Source organism: Leucoraja erinacea, chromosome 9, assembly GCF_028641065.1.
Source record: "Leucoraja erinacea ecotype New England chromosome 9, Leri_hhj_1, whole genome shotgun sequence".
NCBI lineage: Eukaryota > Metazoa > Chordata > Chondrichthyes > Rajiformes > Rajidae > Leucoraja > Leucoraja erinaceus.
The window spans coordinates 34,152,898-34,170,373 of NC_073385.1; the positions used below are offsets into that span (position 1 = coordinate 34,152,898).

At 44.9% G+C, this 17,476-nt stretch overlaps 1 long non-coding RNA gene across 1 annotated transcript; it reads right to left on the minus strand.

The window, feature by feature from the left end:
* Nucleotides 1-2,043: 2,043 nt before the first annotated feature.
* Nucleotides 2,044-17,097, minus strand: LOC129700219 (uncharacterized). Its single transcript, XR_008723996.1, has 3 exons — nt 16,878-17,097; nt 14,583-14,643; nt 2,044-7,022 (listed from the first exon to the last, which is right to left on the minus strand). It is a non-coding gene; the product is annotated as an uncharacterized LOC129700219 (long non-coding RNA).
* Between the last annotated feature and the right edge of the window lie 379 nt (nt 17,098-17,476).

Consider the following 17,476-nt stretch of genomic DNA (forward strand, 5'->3'; position numbering starts at 1 on the left):
GGAGAGTGGGGACTGTCCCGAGGGATGCGCTCCTTCGGCCACTTACAACTTGGTGCTCGGGTTCAGAGTGCCCAGTCACCTATGGCTTGTGTGGGGAAATGACCCCAACCCTCCCATCTCCACCTGCCAGTGATGTGATGGACGTGGCGGTCTGGACCAATTACTGACAAGTCCCACCCTCCCCCCTTCCCCACAGCTCCACCATTCAACAGCATATCATCCCCAGTCGCATGGGTTGGTGGAGCCAGCTAGCCTCATGGCCTGGATGGACGAGTTGCCGTGGGTCCTACTGGGAATTCAGACCGCCCCAAAGGAGGATTCATCATCATCCTCAGCAGAGTTGGTTTCTGGTGCTCCGCTCACTCCCGGGGAATTTATCCCAGCTGCTGATGGGTTCCGGGAGCCGTCATCTGTGTTGTTGCGCTTGCGGGAGAGGGTCTGCGCCCTACTCCAGTCCCGATGTCTCATCATGGGATGGCTCCATTCCAGGTGCCACCGGCGCTCGCGAATAATCCTTACGTCTTTCTGCGCCGCGAAGCCCACAGATCGCCTTTGCAGCGCCGATTTTGGGTGCTGCGGCACGGGCCCACAAATTTTATTTCGGACATGGGGGGGCCGGCAAGAAACTGTGTCTGTGGCTCGACTGAGGCCGGCCCATTGGATCTGAGCGAGCCAGTACAAGTGGCTCAACCTCGCCGTCAGGGGTGTCCGCCATCCCAGGTTCCCACGGATACTCCCAAACCGGATGGGTCCCCTGTGCATCGGGGCATATTCACGAGGTCTGGCCGCCTATGGTTCTGGGGGGGGGGGTGGTCATGTGACGGCATCTGGGGAGCTCGTCTCTGGAGGGAGGAGTCAAGTGACATGGTGACGGGAGGTGCAGGTCACGGGGCTCCCTGGGGAGTATATAAGTTTGGGCAACGCCTGTGCCCCGTGGTTGGAGAAAGGAGTTGTACTAAGGAAGATTGCACAAACCTTGTGTCCTGCATTATTTCTGGCTGGACATCTGCGTGTCCCCGCCACATAGGAATAGTAAGTTAAATAGAGGCTGTTTACAAAGCATAAAACTAAATAAATTGAATCTAGTAATGAAACATTATTTAATTCAGGTGCATCTGATCTGCACCTGTTAATTAATAGATCAAAGCTTCACTGGGGAAACGAGAAAATTCAAATCTTCACTGGATTCACTGGGGAAAATTAATTAAGGATACAATTTTCCTTCTGGAAAATTAGTTACTTATCCAATCTTCACTGGGGAAAATTAATTAAATATCAAGATCTCAAGGGAAATGTTATTAAGGATTTCATATTTACTGTGGAAGTTAATTAATGAGCAGATCTTCACTGGAGAAAATGAAGGATTTAAGCGTCCCTTGGGAAAATGAGTTGGGTCTTCACTGAGGAACTAATGGAGAGATAAGATCTTCACTGGAAATTGTAGTCTAAGATGTGGCATATGATGATCCAAAACCAAATTACTTTTCCGAAAAGAAGGATAGATAGAAGAGGAAAAAGGGAATTAAAGGTAATCTGATAAGGGTTTGTAGAATTATCAATGATTTTGGTGGAATAGACTAAAATCACTCAGCACAATCATTATTGACATACTGTCAAATGGTGATGAAGATAACATAACACCTCTCATCTTTCTCAACCTCCCTACATTTTCTTACAAAGGGACACTGGAAACGGCACAAGCTGGAATCCTGACCAAAACACAAAGTGCTGGAGGAACTCAGTGGGTCAGGCAGCATGAAGGAATGGACATACAACATTTTGGATTGAGACCCTTCTTCAGACTCCCAAAGGGGTCCTGATCTGAAATGATGGACTGAGCAAAGTCCACCACTTTTGTAATCTCATTCTATCCTGGGATTCAATGTCGCTGAACCAGGCCATAATGCAATCAGTCAATATAAAGTCATAGAGTCATAGAATCATAGAGCGATACAATGTGGAAACAGGCCCTTCTGCCCAACTTGCCTACACCGGTCAACATATCCCAGCCACACTAGTCCCACCTGCCTGCGCTTTGTCCATATTCCTCCAAATCTGTCCTATCCATGTACCTGTCTAACTGTTTCTTAAACATTGTAATAGTCCCAGCCTCAACTATCTCCTCTGGCAACTTGTTCCATACACCCACCACCTTTTGTGTGAAAAAGTTACCCCTCAGATTCCTATTAAATCTTTTCCCCTTCACCTTGAACCTATATCATCTGGTCCTCAATTCCCCTACTCTAGGCAAGAGACTGTGCATCTACCCGATCTATTCCTCTAATGATTTTATGCACCTCTATAACACCTCATCCTCCTGTACTCCAAGGAATAGAGACCAGCCTACTCAACCTCTCCCTATAGTTCACAGCCTCTAGTCCTTGTAGCATCCACATAAATCTTCGCTAAGTATGCTCTCTACCATACACCTGTAGAATTTCAAGGGACCAATTGTCATCATACTGAACCTCCTCTATTTTCTAAGGAAATAGAGATGTTGATGGACACATTATGGTTGCATCAATGTGCTGGGTACTAGGCAGAACTCCTGTGATATGGGAGATCTTGAGGTTGCTGTCTCTGTCTGGTTTTATCTGGTTTTGTCCTGCCTCAGTTCATCAGCAAGTGAAATCTTGTTTATACCTTTGTTGCTATGAGACTTGACTATTACAATGGTCATTGTAATCTTTCAGAAGGAATAATCTTTTTTTTTTAACATTGCTAACAATAGGAATAACCTTATTCCTATTATTTAGCTTTCTTATAAACAAAAATGAAATTGTGTGAATTCTAGAAACCTGAAAATTATGTGTGAAGAACTTTAATGCTGGCTAAACCATGTTGGACTCACTTTTATCGTCTTCAGATAAGCTTAGACACAGGGACATTAAATTATCTGTCAACTGATAACTGATGATAAATCATGCATAGCACAGGTGAATCAGACCATCTAGCATAAACACTTGTTGAACTGTACCATCTGACAATGGCCCAGCTGAACTTTGCCTCAGTTGAACAACAGAATCTTATCTCACAGGACCGTTCGCGATGTGTCCACGTGATAAACATGGACACGATCACTACGAAAACAAAGTAATGGTGAGATTTTCCACCAGGGCAGCACAGTGACATAGTTAGTGGAACTACTGCCTTGCAGTACCAGGCACCAGCATTAAATCCTGACCGGGCCCGCTCTGCATGGAGTTGGCACGTTTCCCTGTGACTGTGTGGGTTTCCTTGGGAAGCTCTGGTTTCCTCCCACATCCCAAATTTATGTAGATTGGGAGTTTAATTTTCCACTGAGTGTGTGGATGAGTGGAAGACGGGGTGTAAGAGAGACAGATTAATGGAAATGTTTGGAAAGTTAAAAAACTGGGACTCACAAATAATTAGTGTAAACGAGGTGGTTAATGGTCCACATAGACTCGGTAGCTAAGAAGAACAGGTCCTAGTATTATTGAGGAAAGACTTCTGAAGATTCAGGCTTATGTGTAATTAATTCAGTACATTCAAGACTGGGTGTCTCTAGCAAATGCCCAGTTGTGGTTCATGGTTCATTTAGAAGTTGGTGAGAATCTTTGTGAAAATGTTGCATCTACATCTCTTTCTCACCCAATTGATTCAACCGGAAATCTCAGAATGGGAACAGGTCCCTCGGCCTACTGTGTCCCATCGACCATAAATTACCCATTCACACGATATGCTATCCCTCTTCCTCATCCACTCCCTACACAACAGGGGCAATTTACAGAGGGCAATTAAATTGCATATCTGCATGTTTTTGCGATGTGAGAGAAAACCTGAGCACCTGGGGAAAACCCACGTGGCCATAAGGTCATGTGATAGTCGAATTAGGCTATTCGGCCCATCAAGTCTATTCCGCCGTTCAATCATGGCTGATCTATCTCTCCCTCCTAACCCTATTCTCCTGCCTTCTCCCCATAACCTCTGACACCTGTACTAATCAAAAATATTTCTCTGCCTTCAAAATATCTACTGACTTGGCCTCCACAGCCTTCTGTGGCAAAGAATTCCACATTCACAGTCACAGGAAGAACATGCAAACTGCACGCAGTCAGCATTCGAGGTCAGGATTGAACCCAGGTCTCTGGCGCTCTAAGGCAGCAGCTCTACCAGCTGTGCCACTATGCCACCAGACCCGAACCGAATAGTGTGAGCTGCAATAGAAAAAATGTAGCCAACATCACCACTTGATTAACCTGAGGTGTAAAGTTATGCTGCTGTCTCCATCCTGATTGATATCACATTCACCCACTGATGTTCTCAAGGAGCACATATTTATTAATTAATCAGAAGCCAATAAATTGTATTCCATCCAGTCTAAATGACTGGCATCCTATCCACCACATTAAATGTTAATTTCCCCCTACCACCAGTGCAGAGTTGCTGTCGTGTGGACAATCCACTAAATGTATTGTAGTTATTCATCCAGGCTACTTTGACAGCAAACTCCTAAAATCTCTCAAACCTGTAAACTCTACAACTCGAAATGGGTGTTTGGAAACCATCAAACGACGGCACAGTGGTGCAGCTGGTAGAGCTGCTGCCTCACGCCAGTCACCTGGGTTGGATCCTGACCTAGGGTGCTGTCTGTGTGGAGTTTGCACATTCTCCCTCGACCGCATGCTCTTCCCCCCTAATGCTCTGCTTTCTTCCCTCATCCCAAAGATGTGCAGCTTTGCAGATTAATTGGTGTCTGTAAAATTGCCCCTAATGTGTAGAGAGTGGCTGAGAAAGCAAGTTAACATAGAACCAGAGTGAATGGTTGGAGTGGACTTGATGGGCCAAAGGGCCTGTTTCTTGCAAACACCACATACACAGAACCCAAGGTCGGGATCGAACCTAGCTCTCTGACGCTGTGAGACAGCAGCTCTACCAACTGCACCACTATGCCACCCCATTAATGTTAATGAAATATTGAATTTAAAACATGTTGCATGTACATAATTCACAGAGACACGACAAAGACATTTTATTCGGGAAGTAATTGATAAATGGATCCAAATCAGTTTGAATTCTTCCAGCAATGTACATTGTGTCCTGACCATCATTGAACTGTTCAATCAGGCAACACAGACTTAATATTTCACAAGAGGAATACAGTCACCTACTGCAGCAAAATAAATTGATCAAGTCTCATTGTGTTAAATTACAAACAACTTTAATGAATGAAAATAATGAAATAAGAACACATTTACCAAAGAACATAGAACAGCACAACCTAGAAACAGGGACTTTGGCTCACAATGTCCATGCCTAACATAACTCCAAGACTGACACTTATGAGATAATATATATAAGCATCTGAATAAACAGGGTCTGATTAGGAACAGTCAACATGGATTTGTGCCTGGAAGGTCATGTTTGACTAATCTTCTTGAATTTTTTGAAGAGGTTACTCGGGAAATTGATGAGGGTAAAGCAGTGGATGTTGTATATATGGACTTCAGTAAGGCCTTTGACAAGGTTCCTCACGGAAGGTTGGTTAAGAAGGTTCAATGGTTGGGGATTAATGGAGGAGTAGCAAGATGGATTCAACAGTGGCTGAATGGGAGATGCCAGAGAGTAATGGTGGATGGTTGTTTGTCAGGTTGGAGGCCAGTAACTAGTGGGGTGCCACAGGGATCTGTGTTGGGTCCACTGTTGTTTGTCATGTACATCAATGATCTGGATGATGGTGTGGTAAATTGGATTAGTAAGTATGCAGATGATACTAAGATAGGTGGGGTTGTGGATGATGAAGTAGATTTTCAAAGTCTACAGAGAGATTTATGCCAGTTGGAAGAGTGGGCTGAAAGATGGCAGATGGAGTTTAATGCTGATAAGTGTGAGGTGCTACATCTTGGCAGAACAAATCAAAATAGGACGTACATGGTAAATGGTAGGGAATTGAAGAATGCAGGTGAACAGAGGGATCTGGGAATAACTGTGCACAGTTCCCTGAAAGTGGAATCTCATGTAGACAGGGTGGTAAAGAAAGCTTTTGGTGTGCTGGCCTTTATAAATCAGAGCATTGAGTATAGAAGTTGGGATGTAATGTTAAAATTGTACAAGGCATTGGTGAGGCCAATGGTGTATGAGTATGGTGTACAATTTTGGTCGCCTAGTTATAGGAAGGATGTCAACAAAATAGAGAGAGTACAGAGGAGATTTACTAGAATGTTGCCTGGGTTTCAGCAACTAAGTTACAGAGAAAGGTTGAACAAGTTAGGGCTTTATTCTTTGGAGCGCAGAAGGTTAAGGGGGGACTTGATAGAGGTCTTTAAAATGATGAGAGGGATAGACAGAGTTGACGTGGATAAGCTTTTCCCACTGAGAGTAGGGAAGATTCAAACAAGGGGACATGACTTGAGAATTAAGGGACAGAAGTTTAGGGGTAACATGAGGGGGAACTTCTTTACTCAGAGAGTGGTGGCTGTGTGGAATGAGCTTCCAGTGAAGGTGGTGGAGGCAGGTTCGTTTTTATCATTTAAAAATAAATTGGATAGTTATATGGACGGGAAAGTATGGAGGGTTATGGTCTGAACGCAGGTGTATGGGACTAGGGGAGAATACGTGTTCAGCACGGACTGGAAGGGTCGAGATGGCCTGTTTCCGTGCTGTAATTGTTATATGGTTATATGGTTATATGGTTACCTGTATATAATCCATATCCCTCCATTCACTGTGCCTATCCAAAAGTTTCTTAAACCCCAGTATTATATCTGTCTCCATGACAACCCCTGGCATCATGTTCCAGTAACTCACCACCCTCCATCCCTATGTAAAAGACTTGCCCCACATATCTCCATTAAAAGGACCTCAAGTTGTGAATGAATTAAAGTAAAGTTTAGCCAACATTCATCATTATGCTTTTATTCAACATGGTGTATTTGTAAGTAATCAGTATGATTAATAATGCATACACCAAAGTTAAATTTCCACGAGTAAATTATTTTCTTTAAGAGAGTATCCATGATATACAAAAGAAAATAGAAATCAAAGCTGTTAATGATCCACATCTGAAATAAAAACAGAAAGAACTGAAAATCAACGCACCATTAATGGAGATGAAAACGAGTTTATGATTCAGCTTGGAGTTTCATTCTAAATTGCTTTTTTATCCAATTTATAAAGTGAATCACAGTAACAACCATTTCTGGTCCTTTTAAAATCAGTCAGTATATATATGTGGCTACTTCCTGCATCACTCTTGTGAACCAGATAAAGATTTATCCGCCAGCTGCGTACACAATGATGCAAGTTGGTGCTTGACAAGTGTGGAAGAACTGCAACCTTATTGTCCTGATGATGGATGTTGTCAGGTTCTCCAGGGACAGTATCACCTGGAATACCTGCATCTAGGTGAAATACTTAGCTCCTTTCCTTCATCCCTACCCCCCCCCCCCCCCCCCCCCCCCCCCCCCCCCCCCCCCCCCCCCCCTGTATTCAATATTCACCCCTCTCTAACACCTACCAATTACCAGGAGGGCATCTGAGCCACATCGTCTTCCAATCCTGCCAGCCCCTCCATCGGGCAGATTGTTTGGCCTCAAATCTCTCCTTACACTATCCCTGCCATGCCAGTGAGTGTGCAAATCCAACAAGAAGATTGCTGAAGAAGTCTCCATTCGACCTCTGACCACCTCCCCATCGCCATAATGTTCACAAATGCTTCACTGCCAAGTGTCAGGAAGCCACTGATCTATCATCATCACTATCTATTCTTCCTCTCCTATCATTAGCCACAATCCGGCCTATTGCCAACCATGGCCAACTCCTGAGCTCAATCCCAGGAGTGAAGGACGAGGCAGTGCAAATTTAAATGTGGGAATATGTAATGTCCACCTCAACCCTGGTTGTATCCGAATTTTGAAGGCCATCTGGAAGGCTATTTAGGAGCACATCCAGCACATTGTTCCTCAACATTTGCAGCAGTTACAAAGCGATCCTACCACTTGTCCCATTTTTCCCATCCCCTACTTATCTGCTTTCTGCAGGGACCACTCTCTCTGTGATTCCCTGGTTCACTCATCACTCCCCACCCATCATTCCCTCTCCTCAGGCACTTACCCTTCAATGGTATCAGGCGTAACACATGTCCTTACGCCTCCTCCCTCAATATGACAGGACAATAACCAACACAATGCGATTCTACTCTAGCCCAATATGTGTCTGTAAGGTGAGCGGAAGGGCCAGTTTCTTTGTTGTACTTCTCCATGATTCTACTGCATCAGTGCCGTTACGGGATTATGGGGATGATCAGAGGTAGGGGTTATCAGAATAAATAATTGGTTCAGTTGTGCCACTCATTTGCAACATGATGTTGCTACTGATATCATCTTTCTCCATGTGATGGTGTGCGATGGCAGAAGTAAATTAAGAAAAACATTATTTTGAGTGAAAATCTCAGTAGTTCTGCTTTAAAAATGATCAGTAGACAATCTTATGCAAGCTGGAGAAGCAGATGGTATTGATTGGGGTTAATGCTATATGCAAAGATCGATTCCACAACTAAAGAAACAAGTTGTGAGAAGCAGTTTTCCATCTGCAACATAACAATTGAAGGTATAATTATATATAATCATTTTAGATGATATAGGTCAATAAATAATTATGTACATTAATTAGTCTGGGTCAAATATATCACATATTGGTGAATAAGACAGAATAATTTCACTGAGATTAGAATAGTTGTTGGCAAACTGAATTGATAAATTCTGAGAAGGTAAACTTTGAAGCAGACCATGATGAAAGTAATTAGGAAATATTTAAATTAGGTCTATAGGCCAAAAGATGTAAGAGCAAAAGATGCATCTGGTATAAGAACAGTCAGAGAGTCATGCAGCAACTCCTCCATGCTGACTAAGATGTCACATTTAAGCTAGGCCCATTTGCCCTTGTTTGGGCCTCATTACACTAAAATTTCCTATCCATGTATTTGTCGAAGTGGTCTTTTAAATGCTGGTATATACCTGTGAGTGACTGAGGGTAGGGGAAAGGAGAGGGAGAGGTGAGGGAGGAATTGGGGAGGGGGGATGTGTGGGGAAAGATCCTGGGGGGGTTGAAGAGGGAGTTTGGTGGGATTGAGGGAGAGTAGGGGGAGCAGGGAGGGAGAAGTGGTGGAGGTGGGAGGGAGGGAGGAGTGGCAGGAGGAGGGGGAAATAGAGGGAGAGGAGGGGGGGGAGTGGGGGGGGGAGGGAGTAGGGCATGGGGAATAGAATGCGTGGAGGGCAATGTGGGGGAGTCAGGAAGGATAGTGGGGGAGATAGGGAGGTGAAGGGTAAATGAAACAAATTTGGGATGGTAGGGATAGTGGGGTACGAGGGGGGTAGGGAGGGGAGAGGAGTAATGGAGGGAGGGAGGGAAGCAGGGAGGGAGGGAGGGAGGGGGGGGAGGAAGGGAGGGAGGGTGGGGGAGGGAGGGATGGAGAGAGGAAGGGAGGGAGGGAGGGAGGTGAGGGAGGGAGGGAGGGAGGGAGGAGAATGGAGGGAGGGAGGGAGGGAGGGAGGGAGGGAGGGAGTGGCTGAGGGTAGGGGAAAGGAGAGATGAGGGAGGGATTGGGGAGAGGAGGAGAAAGAAGAAGGAGGATGAAGGGGGGGGGGGAGTGCTGGGGGTTGAGGGGAAATGAGCCGCGCCTGCGCCTGCGCAGTTAGGGGATTTGGATGAGTGGTGGAATATTGGGTTGGGGAACAGGTTGCGTTGGGGGAATGGGTGAGTGATGCAATATTGCGTTGGGGAATGGGTTGCGTTGGGGGACCAGGCCTACTGTGTGACTGGGACCATATGTGTCCCACTTATTCTTGTCTAGTACATAACTAAACCTCTCATCTTGTTATCTGCAGGTTTGTGTTGTACCTCTATTTGCGCAAAAACGGTACACAATAGTGCTACAATTTTTGAAACAAATGAAATGTAAATGAAACAAATTTTGTTCAGATTGATGGTATATTTTAAAACATATTAACATTTTAAAAACACTAATTTAAAACAGCACCCGCAACTGCGCATGTGTTCCCATGTGTGTCTTTACCGGCGTTGCAAAGGGCACCTAACGAGTCCTCAGCTGCGCCTGCGCAGTTGGGGCCTTTCCAGAATTCAGATCACCATCTTTATTTCATAACGGCGACACGGGTAACATTAGTTCCATTTTGTTGTTGCTCCGGGCCCGTGGGGATCCGCCGCATTGGCGCTGGGGCTGGGGCTGCATCTGCTGGCAGCGGCGGCGGCTAGGTCCGGGGGCGTAATATTCCAACGCAATATTCCACCTCTCCACCAATTCTAATATTGGTGGCCAGTTGGGGAGGGGGGGGCTTTCTGGAGCGCTAGTATGGGTGTTGTGGGCTGAAGGGACTGGTTTTCAGAGGGCTAGTATGCAAATTGTGCGCCAAATTGATTCTTGGGCTGGCGTCTCAGTCAATCAAGCCTGTTGTGGTGGCAACTCACTCACTCACGGCTGGTGGGCTGGTAGTTGACTCACGGCTAATCCTTGAAATTCTATTTCAAGCAGGGTATAAGGCCACCAAATTCAAGTGTAGTTTCTTACCACTTCTAGCAGGGTGCAAGGCCTCCAAATTCAAGTGCAGTTTCATACCATTTGAAGTAGGGTGCAAAGCCACTAAAGACAGCGAGTCGTGACCTCTCCCTCCTCCATCTTGCAGAGACTGAGCCACACCCACATTTCCGGGTTTTATAACACCCCCCCCCCCCCCCCCCCCACCGGAAAAGGTGTGGCTTTCATGGAGTGATTGACAGGAGAGAGATTCTCAACATTTTAAAAAAAAATAATAACACTTTTATTTTTCATTGATGGGAAGAATTCTCTGCACCTGCTCAACCAAGGGGGACTGAGTAAGATGGCCAAAAACAAAAATCACAGCCGTAAATGGTAGCGTTTTATCTAAAATCAATATACAGTGCAAACAGGAAGTGCATTTGCAGTAGTGCCTTTTAACTTCAAGCAAAAGCACCCAAGTCGCCATTTTCAGTAAGTAGTACCTTTCAACTTCAAGGCAAAGCAACCAAGCCACCATTTGCCATAAGTAGTGCATTTCAACTTCGTGCCACCATTTGCAGTGTGGTGCCTTTCAACTTCAAGCCAATGCACCCAAGCCACCATTTGCAGTAAGTAATGCCTTTTAACTTCAAGCCATTGCATTACTGAGTTTCTCCAGCATTTTTGTGTACCTTAGAATAAAATGCTAGGTTGCCCAATCACTCCTTATAGTTCAAGCCCTCAAGTCCTGGTAAGAGCCTTCTAAATCTCCTCTGCACTCTTAACGACATCCTTCTTATAGCAGGGTGACATAAACTGAACAAAATACTCCAAACAGTAAGATTGTAATAAGTCAAGTCAAGTCAAGCCTATTGTCATATGTACAAATACAGTGAGGTACAGAATGAATGAAAATCTTGCTTGAAGCACTATCACAGACACATGGATGCAGACCACATACAAAATCATCCACTATACATAAATAATACATAAACTCACACATACATTCTACAAGATGATGAAAAGGAACAGACAGATCAAAATATAAACACAGAAAAGATATTAGTGCAAATTAAGTTTAGGTACATATAAGTTACGAAGCAACAGTTGATAACTGACTGTCTGAGTTGAGATATTTATACTATTAACAAATAAAGCATTTTAAGCTATATTAAGCAGGATGGTATTGAGGCTTGAAAGTTGACTATTGAATGATAATGTGAGTTTAATGAGCTTAACTCAAACAATGGTTAATGCTTGAGCATGCACTAATGTTTCACTTATTGAGGATTAAAATGGATCTAAAACTACAATTATGGCATCGTTAGTAAAGAATGCTATGCGTTAAGTTTCTTAAAGAATAAATCTTAGCTAAGTTGCAGCTTGAATCAATGTCAGTGAAACAGTGAACACCAATAAATTAATTGAAATGTACTTTGGAATATTTGTTGTGTTGAAAGTTCTTGCTTTGGAAATAGTTGTGTCAGTAAAGAACAGTAGGTTCCAACCATAGGAATTTAGCTGACACTAGACACAAAGCCTGATCTGAAATCGATGGCCCCAATGATTCAATGACAATGAATAGGACGGTAGCCAAGACTATGCCCAACATTTATTGACATGAGAAGATCTATGAAGCAGTTGCCAGGATTCACGGGCAGAACTATAGGAAAAGTTTGGGCAAGTTAGGACTTTTTTCCTAGGAGTACAGGGTCCTGACGGTCGATATAATGGAGATGTATAAAACCATGGGGAGAATTGAATAGGGTGAATGCAGAGTCATTTTAGGCAGGGTAGGGGAAATTAAGAACCAGTGCACACAGATTTAATAGGAAACAGAGAGGCAAGTTTTTCACCAAGAGTTGTGGTGGGTATATAGAACAAACTGCCAAACTAGTTTGGTGAGGCAGGTACTATGCCCATATTTAAAAGACATTTCGACAGATACATGGATAGGAAATGTTTAGAAGGATATGGACCAAACACAAGCAGTAGCTTTGATGGGGCAACTGGTGGGAATAGACTAGTTGGGCCAAAGGGCATAATTCCATGCTGTATGACTAATGACTCTATAGCTCACGCAGTCAATGCCTGAATATAATATGTCAAAACCATTATTTAATTTAATTTTAAATACAAATTAAAACTTTCAAAAGACTTTGGACATGTGGATAAGAATGTTTTAGAGAATTATGGGCCAAATGCTGGCAATTGAGACTAGCCCAGAATGTCAATTTGGTCTGCATGGTTAAGGTGGGCCGAAGGGGCTGTTTCCATGCTGTACACAGTAGCTCCATGCCTCACAAGGTAGCATACACAGCTTACATTGAGGTTGACACTTTGAATTCTGAAAGTTGGACCCTGTCTTAAACTTACAACAATTCTCATGTTCTCAAATGGTACGCAGTCAGAGGCCAGTCAGACTGTTGCACAGAGAGTCAGGTATACAGAGGTATTAAAGTGATGTATTGCACTATTGCATTATTGGATATTACTGGAATGCTGTAAATGTGATCAGTTTAGCATGATTGATAAGACAACCCTCCTATTTCAGGCCACTACTCAGCACATGCCACCTACTTAATATACATTATCAATGCTCCTCTCATTTACTCTATTTAGGGCAGTACAGTGGTGCAGCTGGTAGAGACGCCAGGTTCAATTCAGATCTTGGGTACTATCTGTGTGGAATTTGCTGGTTCTCACTGCAACTGCATGGATTTCCTCCAGGTGCTCCAGTTTCCACTCACAACCCAAAAGGCATGTAGGGTTAATATGTTAATTGACCAGAGCTGCTTTGAAGAATGTCGCGCATGCATGCTGGACGGGATCTTCACGTAGTCCCTCATCGTAACTCCTCATAAAATAAAGATCAAACTTCAAACTGGTAAGTTCTCGTTTAATCTTACTATTCTATCTAGCAGTGGGAGCAAGTGATTGAGAAACTTAGATCTACATCTTAAGCTTACATAACACCAATTTCAAAAATTGACTGTGGAGCTACTCGGACTGGTCTGCAACCTGATTAGTTTTGCTGTGCATTATAATCTCCTTTTCCTTCCAATGCCACCTTCCAGACTGAATTTCCAAATGTATGCAATATCATGGGCATTACACAAACTAACCCTCCCCAGTCTCTTTCTGAAATTGTTTTGGACTTTATTTCAAGTGTTAAGCAGTAGATGGTTCATAGCAATCGGAGGAAGAAGAGGAACAGCATGGGGAAGGTGGAGTCTCCATTAAACATACTCATGCAAGAATCCATTCAGATTAGTATTGGTATTAATATTGGTTTAGAAATGTTATGTGTGCAAAGATATATACATTTTATTTGCGTACTGTCCAGGCAAATCAAATCATACATTAGTACAATATATAGGAGCCATCAGTGACTCAAATAATATGTTAAATGGGTCAGTAAGAAGGCACTAGACTCACAAATTAACACCAGGAGAATTGTATGATCATAAAGTAGTTCAGCGATTGTTCTTATTTAGATCCCATTGTAAAAGACAAAGGGTATTGTGGAAGATAATAGCTAAACACTGGAGACACCAGAGAGGGGATGCTGAAAATGCTGGAAGGACTCAGCAGGTCAGGCAGCATCTGCGGAGGGAATGGACAGATTACGTTTTGACTGAGGATCCTGACTCAAAGGGTCCTGACACAAAACACCCTCTGTTCATTTCCCTCCAGAGATGTTGCCTGACTTGTTGAGACCCTCCAGCTCTTTATGTTTTTCTGAACACCACCAACTTGAACAGTTTGCCAGGCTCCAGCCAACTGACCCTGAGTAGGAAGGTATCCCAGTTCCAGAAAGGAGCCCTGCTCTGAAATCAACCGCAGAGCAAGTGGACATCTCTCCAGAGACCTGCAGTGAACTTTGATGTCCAGGCAGATTAGTTCATGGAATGCTGAGACTGCTGCAATTCCCTTTGGTTTTAGGCTTGTCAGCTTCTTGCCATGGGACCAAGGAGCTTTGGGGAAAGGGAAGGCTTGCTCAGTTGAACGTGACTTCAATTAATTTCTGCCAGACAGCTCCAGCTGCCTGTGAGCATATTCAACTATCTCTGCCATGTTACATTACCTTCATTATTATCTCCACTTCCTGAATTCCTTCCTCTCAAAGCAGTTCCTGTAATTGGCTCCTACAGAAAGCAAAATTATAGAGTAGGTATGAGAGGCAGCAAAATAGACTTAAGGAATTTTACTGCAGAATACTTGATAAATACTTGGTAAAAATCTTGGCCTGAAGCAGTTGATGCTTCGATTAATCAGAGATCAGTTAGAAATATGGTTCTACATACAGTCATGGAGTCATCACCAGCTCTGACCACCCCACCATCAAAGGGATTTATCGTAGTCGCTGCCTCAAAAATGCAGCCAACATCATCAAAGACCCACACCGTCCTGCCACACACTCATCTCACCACTGCCATCAGGAAGAAGGTACAAAGGTGTCTGAGAACTATAGCGTCCATATTCAGGAAAAGCTTCTTCCCTACAGCCATTAGGCTATTAAACACTACAACCTCATAAGCTCTGACCTACAATAGACTATTATTATTATTATTGCACTGCTATTGTTTGTTCTCTTTTTTTCTCTGAGTTTTTGTTATATTATTTATCATGATTATCTATTCTGTTGTGCTGCAGCAATTAAGAATTTCATTGGTCTATCTGGGACATATGACAATAAAACACTCTTGACTATTGACAACTGACTATTGACAATTCCAATGGGTGGGAATGGCTGCGCTGCCGGAGAGCCACTAAGAATGGATGGTGGTGTTGAGAGGGAATGGAGCGAGTGCATTGGGGTGGGGGGGGGGGAAGGCAAGCAGTGGAGTGGGGGGCGGTGAGGGGAGGAGGGGGGATCAGGGGCATCACAACAGGAACCTGTCAGCTGCTCCTGCACAGTGGGGGCTATGGGTGAGTCGCGGAAAATTGCATTTTGGGACCAGGCCTCCTGCGTGACAATGGGACCCAACGGGACCCAACAGGTCCCACTTAGTCTAGTTGTTTATTAAACATTGCAATAGTCCCTGCCTCAACTACCTCCTCTGGCAGTTTGTTCCATACACCTATCACGCTTTGTGTGAAGTCCTGTTCTCATGAACCTGGAAAGGTGTCCTTTGCTAATCCTGATACCCAGTAGCTTGAAATAAAGAAAGGGAGGATCGAAGCGCACCATGGCCATTAGAAAATTTGGAGTAGACGTGACTAATATGCACGATATCACTTTCCATTGTCCAGTGAGGATGTCACACACATGTCCACTGAGGGGTAGAATCCCCCGCTGATGATCTCTTTGCCCTGTTGCAGTCAACATTACCATAACACTGCTCTGCAGGATTACTCCAGGTAATTTCAATTACATTACCCAGTATGTTGTGCTTTACTGTTTGTGCATTACTGTTACCCACTCATGGGCAGTGAGCAGGTGCTATAGACCTGCACGCGAAGGTAGACGCTCCCACGAGTCTCGGGCAGATGGGGTTCGTCAGCCTGGGAAGGCAGTCCATCTAGGAGAGGGAAACCTCTGATTTAAAACCTCCACTGCCTTGTGGCCATATTCATTCATGGAAAAGGCTCCAGGAGTAAACCTCAAGTAAAATCTTGGAGTTGGAGTTCCAAAGGCTGTTCGACGTTGTCTACAACCTTGCTCTGGCAGCTCCTGAGATGGCGCTGATGCCAAACTGTAACGGCCCTGCTGTTCCTTTGGATCGATCAGCGATGTGGAGAGGGGGAACTTGCTGCATGGGCAACAGCCTGTCCTCCATATGACACCGCCCAGGCTTGCATCCCGACTACTCATCATCCTTTTGTCTTTTCTACTTATCACCTCCACACTGTTCATATTTTCACCCTTCCCTTCCCCACCTGACGTCTGCCAATTAACCTCTCCTCACCTGGATTCATCTATCACTTGCCGGCTCTTGCCTTACTCCTTCCCCTCTCATCTTCCCACCAGGCTATTTCTCCACTCTTCCATCAGTCTGTAGAAGGGTCCCAGCCTGAAGCATCGCTTGTGTATTCCCTCACAGATGCTGCCTGACCCACTGAATTCCTTTAACAGTTCAACTTTTTTGACAGTGAGAGAAGCATTGTCACATGATGGATTGCCCCCAGCTTTCCTTCCTGTTAAAGGCTGCCAGGGTGATTCAGATCTCAGCTACTCCAAGGCAGTATAAACCAAAGCTCCTCTAGGATCTTTGGTATAAACCATATAAGCTGGTTCCGGTGGGACTGCGAGTTGGCTGCCTCGCCTGCAGCAGGTTTGTTGTTTCCATTTTTTTTGTGTCTCTGTATGTCTCGTGTGGGGGTTGGTGAGGGCGATTGGGGGGAAACCTACCATTCAATATTGGAATCAGGCACCTACCTCATGGGAGATGCGACTTTCTTCCTTGTTGCTTCTTCGCCTCCGTCCTCGCCGTCTTAGAGCTGGTTTGGTGCGGACTTTCCCGGAGTCGGGCCCAGAGCTTCAGCGGTGGCGCTACAAGAACTGTAACATCGTGGGCCCAGAGCTTCAGCGGTGGCGCAGCAGGGACTGTAACATCGTGGGCCCAGAGCTTCAGCGGTGGCGCAGCAGGGACTGTAACAGCGCTTCAGCGGTGGCGCAGCAGGGACTGTAACATCGCTGACCCCCCTTGCTGGGGGTCGCCGGAGAAGCGCTCTGACAGCTGGCCTGTGGCCGACAACATCTTGGAGCCTCGGTTTGTGGAGCTTCTGACGCCAAGCGTGGAGCAGACTTTACTTACCATCTTGGAGCGGGCGATCCCTCACTGGGGGTTGCCGGTCTACAGCATCTGGAAGCCGCAGTCTCCGGTAAGGAGGTGGCCGATTGGTATCTCCAGGCCTCGGGGTGTGCTCGACCTGCCCCGACGTCAGCGTTCCGACCATCCAGACCAGAGGGCTTGAACGTCGGGCTGTCCGTAGCGGCGACTACGGAGGGTCAAGGCCCCGACCACGGGTGAACAA